The sequence below is a fragment of the Oncorhynchus masou genome, unplaced genomic scaffold (genome assembly GCF_036934945.1).
Source record: "Oncorhynchus masou masou isolate Uvic2021 unplaced genomic scaffold, UVic_Omas_1.1 unplaced_scaffold_2325, whole genome shotgun sequence".
Classification (NCBI taxonomy): Eukaryota; Metazoa; Chordata; class Actinopteri; order Salmoniformes; family Salmonidae; genus Oncorhynchus; species Oncorhynchus masou.
The window spans coordinates 45,001-52,500 of NW_027008788.1; positions in this window are offsets into that span (position 1 = coordinate 45,001).

Genomic DNA, 7,500 nt, shown 5'->3' on the forward strand with positions numbered 1-7,500 from the left:
GTCTACCTACCTAACCATGTAACACCTGTCTACCTACCTAACCATGTAACACCTGACTACCTACCTAACCATGTAACACCTGACTACCGACCTAACTAAGTAACACCTGCTGTCTTCAATTTACTTTACCTGTCCATCACTACCACTACTCACCTGTCTACCTAGACCAGCTATCACTACCACTACTCACCTGTCTACCTAGACCAGCTATCACTATCACTACTCACCTGTCGACCTACACCAGCTATCACTATCACTACTCACCTGTCTACCTGGACCAGCTATCACTATCACTACTCACCTGTCTACCTAGACCAGCTATCACTATCACTACTCACCTGTCTACCTAGACCAGCTATCACTATCACTACTCACCTGTCTACCTGGACCAGCTATCACTATCACTACTCACATGTCTACTTGGACCAGCTATCACTACTGGCTCTACCCACCTGTCTACCTAGACCAGCTATCACTATCACTACTCACCTGTCTACCTGGACCAGCTATCACTATCACTACTCACCTGTCTACCTAGACCAGCTATCACTATCACTACTCACCTGTCTACCTGGACCAGCTATCATTACTGGCTCTACCCACCTGTCTACCTAGACCAGCTATCACTATCACTACTCACCTGTCAACCTAGACCAGCTATCACTATCACTACTCACCTGTCTACCTAGACCAGCTATCACTATCACTACTCACCTGTCTACCTGGACCAGCTATCATTACTGCCTCTACTCACCTGTCTACCTAGACCAGCTATCACTATCACTACTCACCTGTCTACCTAGACCAGCTATCACTATCACTACTCACCTGTCTACCTGGACCAGCTATCACTACTGCCTCTACCCACCTGTCTACCTAGACCAGCTATCACTACCACTACTCACCTGTCTACCTAGACCAGCTATCACTATCACTACTCACCTGTCTACCTAGACCAGCTATCACTATCACTACTCACCTGTCTACCTAGACCAGGTATCACTATCACTACTCACCTGTCTACCTAGACCAGCTATCACTACCACTACTCACCTGTCTACCTAGACCAGCTATCACTATCACTACTCACCTGTCTACCTAGACCAGCTATCACTATCACAACTCACCTGTCTACCCAGACCAGCTATCATTACTGCCTCTCCCCACCTTAACCCACCTGACTACACAGACCAGCTATCATTACTGCCTCTCCCCACCTGAACCCACCTGACTACCGAGACCAGCTATCATTACTGCCTCTCCCCACCTGAATCCACCTGACTACACAAACCAGCTATCATTACTGCCTCTACCCACCTGAACCCACCTGACTACCCAGACTAGCTATCATTACTGCCTCTCCCCACCTGAACCTACCTGACTACCGAGACCAGCTATCCTTACTGCCTCTCCCCACCTGAACCCACCTGACTACCGAGACCAGCTATCATTACTGCCTCTACCCACCTGAACCTACCTGACTACCCAGACCAGCTATCATTACTGCCCCATCAACCCACCTGAACCCACCTGACTACCGAGACCAGCTATCATTACTGCCTCTCCCCACCTGAACCTACCTGACTACCCAGACCAGCTATCATTACTGCCCCATCAACCCACCTGAACCCACCTGACTACCCAGACCAGCTATCATTACTGCCTCTCCCCACCTGAACCCACCTGACTACCCAGACCAGCTATCATTACTGCCCCATCAACCCACCTGAACCCACCTGACTACCGAGACCAGCTATCATTACTGCCTCTCCCCACCTGAACCCACCTGACTACCCAGACCAGCTATCATTACTGCCTCTCCCCACCTGAACCCACCTGACTACCGAGACCAGCTATCATTACTGCCTCTCCCCACCTGAATCTACCTGACTACCCAGACCAGCTATCATTACTGCCCCATCAACCCACCTGAACCCACCTGACTACCGAGACCAGCTATCATTACTGCCTCTCCCCACCTGAACCCACCTGACTACCGAGACCAGCTATCATTACTGCCTCTCCCCACCTGAACCTACCTGACTACCCAGACCAGCTATCCTTACTGCCTCTACCCACCTGAACCCACCTGACTACCCAGAACAGCTATCATTACTGCCTCTCCCCACCTGAACCTACCTGACTACCGAGACCAGCTATCCTTACTGCCTCTACCCACCTGAACCCACCTGACTACCCAGACCAGCTATCATTACTGCCTCTCCCCACCTGAACCTACCTGACTACCGAGACCAGCTATCATTACTGCCCCATCAACCCACCTGAACCCACCTGACTACCGAGACCAGCTATCATTACTGCCTCTCCCCACCTGAACCTACCTGACTACCCAGACCAGCTATCATTACTGCCTCTCCCCACCTGAACCTACCTGACTACCCAGACCAGCTATCATTACTGCCTCTCCCCACCTGAACCCACCTGACTACCAAGACCAGCTAACATTACTGCCTCTCCCCACCTGAACCTACCTGACTACCGAGACCAGCTATCCTTACTGCCTCTCCCCACCTGAACCCACCTGACTACCCAGACCAGCTATCATTACTGCCCCATCAACCCACCTGAACCCACCTGACTACCCAGACCAGCTATCATTACTGCCTCTCCCCACCTGAACCCACCTGACTACCCAGACCAGCTATCATTACTGCCCCATCAACCCACCTGAACCCACCTGACTACCCAGACCAGCTATCATTACTGTCTCTCCCCACCTGAACCTACCTGACTACCCAGACCAGCTATCATTACTGCCTCTCCCCACCTGAACCCACCTGACTACCCAGACCAGCTATCATTACTGCCCCATTAGCCCACCTCTACCCACCTCAACCTACCTCTGCCCATGTTATGCCAGCTAGCCACTCACCCCCCCTCTATTTCTGCCACGGTTGGATGGTCCAGTCCTTGGTTCCAGTCCAGAAGCAGCTCCAGGGCTGTACCATTAGTGACCAGCGGGGGATGGTGTTCTCTGCAGGCCAACGTTTACCAGACGCTGCCGCCGCTGGGCCGTGTAGTCATCAATCTGGATTCAGCTGGCGAAGATTTCCCCCCTACTAACACAGAGAGAACAGAAACACCCCCCCCCCCACACACACACACACACACACACACACACACAGAGTAACACACTCTCTCTTTCTCTCTGCCTCCCACTTCTGCCAGCCACTGCAGTAAATTATCTCACATTTGATCAATGAAAAGCCTGGTTGTCTAGGCTGTGTATGTGTGTGTGTGTGTGTGTGTGTGTGTGTGTGTGTGTGTGTGTGTGTGTGTGTGTGTGGTGTCAGCACACAGGAAAGGTACTGCAGTGATTGGTGTAGTCATATCTGAGGGATGGGAAGCAGGGTGAAGAGTTGAGGTGTCTCTAGTGACGGGTCAACCCAGTATATATCACATCTCCTGTGTGTGTGAGTGTGTGGGGGGGGGTCAACCCAGTATATATCACATCTCCTGTGTGTGTGAGGGGGGGGGGGGGGGGTCAACCAGTATATATCACATCTCCTGTGTGTGTGAGGGGGGGGGGTCAACCCAGTATATATCGCATCTCCTGTGTGTGTGAGTGTGGGGGGGGAGTCAACCCAGTATATATCACATCTCCTGTGTGTGTGAGGGGGGGGGTCAACCCAGTATATATCACAACCCAGTATATATCACATCTCCTGTGTGTGTGAGGGGGGGGGTCTACCCAGTATATATCACATCTCCTGTGTGTGTGAGGGGGGGGGGGGGTCTACCCAGTATATATCACATCTCCTGTGTGTGTGAGGAGGGGGGGTCAACCCAGTATATATCACAACCCAGTATATATCACATCTCCTGTGTGTGTGAGTGTGGGGGGGGGGGTCAACCCAGTATATATCACAACCCAGTATATATCACATCTCCTGTGTGTGTGAAGGGGGGTCAACCCAGTATATATCACATCTCCTGTGTGTGTGAGTGTGGAGGGGGGGTCAACCCAGTATATATCACATCTCCTGTGTGTGTGAGGGGGGTCAACCCAGTATATATCACATCTCCTGTGTGTGTGAGTGTGGGGGGGGGGGTCAACCAGTATATATCACAACCCAGTATATATCACATCTCCTGTGTGTGAGTGGGGGGGGGGGGTCAACCCAGTATATATCACATCTTCTGTGTGTGTGTGGGGGTCAACCCAGTATATATCACATCTCCTGTGTGTGTGAGTGGGGGGGGGTCAACCCAGTATATATCACATCTTCTGTGTGTGTGAGTGTGGGGGGGTCAACCCAGTATATATCACATCCCCTGTGTGTGCGAGGGGGGTCAACCCAGTATATATCACATCTCCTGTGTGTGTGTGTGAGGGGGGGGGGTCAACCCAGTATATATCACATCTCCTGTGTGTGTGGGGGTCAACCCAGTATATATCACATCTCCTGTGTGTGTGTGAGTGTGTGTGTGTGTGTGGGGGGGGGGGGGTCAACCCAGTATATATCACATCTCCTGTGTGTGTGTGTGTGTGTGTGTGTGTGTGTGTGTGGGGGGGGGGGTCAACCCAGTATATATCACATCTCCTGTGTGTGTGAGGGGGGGGGTCAACCCAGTATATATCACATCTCCTGTGTGTGTGAGTGTGGGGGGGGGGTCAACCCAGTATATATCACATCTCCTGTGTGTGTGAAGGGGGGGGGGTCAACCCAGTATATATCACATCTCCTGTGTGTGTGAGGGGGGGGTCAACCCAGTATATATCACATCTCCTGTGTGTGTGAGGGGGGGGGTCAACCCAGTATATATCGCATCTCCTGTGTGTGTGAGTGTGGGGGGGTCAACCCAGTATATATCACATCTCCTGTGTGTGTGAGGAGGGGGGGGGGTCAACCCAGTATATATCACAACCCAGTATATATCACATCTCCTGTGTGTGTGAGTGTGGGGGGGGGTCAACCCAGTATATATCACAACCCAGTATATATCACATCTCCTGTGTGTGTGAAGGGGGGGGTCAACCCAGTATATATCACATCTCCTGTGTGTGTGAGTGTGGAGGGGGGGTCAACCCAGTATATATCACATCTCCTGTGTGTGTGAGGGGGGGGGTCAACCCAGTATATATCACATCTCCTGTGTGTGTGAGTGTGGGGGGGTCAACCCAGTATATATCACATCTCCTGTGTGTGTGAGTGGGGGGGGGGGGGTCAACCCAGTATATATCACATCTTCTGTGTGTGTGTGGGGGGGGGGTCAACCCAGTATATATCACATCTCCTGTGTGTGTGAGTGGGGGGGGGGGGTCAACCCAGTATATATCACATCTTCTGTGTGTGTGAGTGTGGGGGGGTCAACCCAGTATATATCACATCCCCTGTGTGTGCGAGGGGGTCAACCCAGTATATATCACATCTCCTGTGTGTGTGTGAGGGGGGGAGTCAACCCAGTATATATCACATCTCCTGTGTGTGTGGGGGTCAACCCAGTATATATCACATCTCCTGTGTGTGTGTGAGTGTGTGTGTGTGTGTGGGGGGGGGGTCAACCCAGTATATATCACATCTCCTGTGTGTGTGTGTGTGTGTGTGTGTGTGTGTGGGGGGGGGGGTCAACCCAGTATATATCACATCTCCTGTGTGTGTGTGGGGGTCAACCCAGTATATATCACATCTCCTGTGTGTGTGGGGGGGGGGGGGTCAGCACACAGGAAAGGTACTGCAGTGATTGGTGTAGTCATATCTGAGGGATGGGAAGCAGGGTGAAGAGTTGAGGTGTCTCTAGTGACGGGTCAACCCAGTATATATCACATCTCCTGTGTGTGAGTGTGGGGGGGGTCAACCCAGTATATATCACATCTCCTGTGTGTGTGAGGGGGGGGTCAACCCAGTATATATCACATCTCCTGTGTGTGTGAGTGTGGGGGGGGGTCAACCCAGTATATATCACATCTCCTGTGTGTGTGAAGGGGGGGGTCAACCCAGTATATATCACATCTCCTGTGTGTGTGAAGGGGGGGGGGGGGGTCAACCCAGTATATATCACATCTCCTGTGTGTGTGAGTGTGGGGGGGGGTCAACCCAGTATATATCACATCTCCTGTGTGTGTGAGGGGGGGGGGTCAACCCAGTATATATCACATCTCCTGTGTGTGTGAGTGTGTGGGGGGGGGGGTCAACCCAGTATATATCACATCTCCTGTGTGTGTGAGGGGGGGGGGTCAACCCAGTATATATCACATCTCCTGTGTGTGTGAGGGGGGGGGTCAACCCAGTATATATCACATCTCCTGTGTGTGTGAGTGTGGGGGGGGGGGGGGGTCAACCCAGTATATATCACATCTCCTGTGTGTGTGAGGGGGGGGGGGGTCAACCCAGTATATATCACATCTCCTGTGTGTGTGAGTGGGGGGGGGGGGGGTCAACCCAGTATATATCACATCTTCTGTGTGTGTGAGTGTGGGGGGGGTCAACCCAGTATATATCACATCCCCTGTGTGTGCGAGGGGGGTCAACCCAGTATATATCACATCTCCTGTGTGTGTGTGAGGGGGGGTCAACCCAGTATATATCACATCTCCTGTGTGTGTGGGGGGGTCAACCCAGTATATATCACATCTCCTGTGTGTGTGTGAGAGGGGGGGGTCAACCCAGTATATATCACATCTCCTGTGTGTGTGTGTGTGTGTGTGTGTGTGTGGGGGGGGGGGGGGGTCAACCCAATATATATAACACTGCCTGTGTGTGTGTGAGGGGGGGGGGCACAGTCTCCCTCCACAAGCCTCCAGCCTCCCTCCACCGCCCACCTACCTCGAGGGCTGGCGTGCCCAGAGAGAGGAAGTGGGAGCTGGGCTATCAGGGCTGGGCCGGGCCCTGGGCCACTGCCAAACCCTGGAGGTGTGAGCGAGCCAATAGGGGAGGAGAAGGGAGGGCCAGGGGAGGGAGTGGGCAAGGAGCCAGCTTCCCCAGGCGAGAGAGGTCAGAGCTGGGGAGACGTCTCCAGGGATGCAGGGAGAGACAGTGGAGCAGGAGGAGAGAGGCAGCAGAGCACAACGCACCATAGCTACAGAGAATGACCAAACACTCAGAGACAGAGAGAAATGTGGAAACACTCGGAATATATGTTTGTTATATGTTTGTTATATGTTTGTGTGTGTGTGTGTGTGAGTGTGTGAGTGTGTGAGTGTGTGAGTGTGTGAGTGAGTGAGTGAGTGAGTGTGTTTGTGTCAAATCAAATCAAATGTAATTGTTCACATACACATGGTTAACAGATGTTAATGCAAGTGTAGTGAAATGCTTGTGCTTCTAGTTTCCGACCATGCAGTAATATCTAACAAGTAATCTAACAATTTCACAACTACTACCTTATACACACAAGTGTAAAGGAATGAATAAGAATATGTACATATAAATATATGGATGAGCGATGGCCGAGCGGCATAGGCAAGATGCAGTAGTTGGTATAGAGTACAGTATATACATATGAGATGAGTAATGTAGTGTATGTAAACATTATATAAAG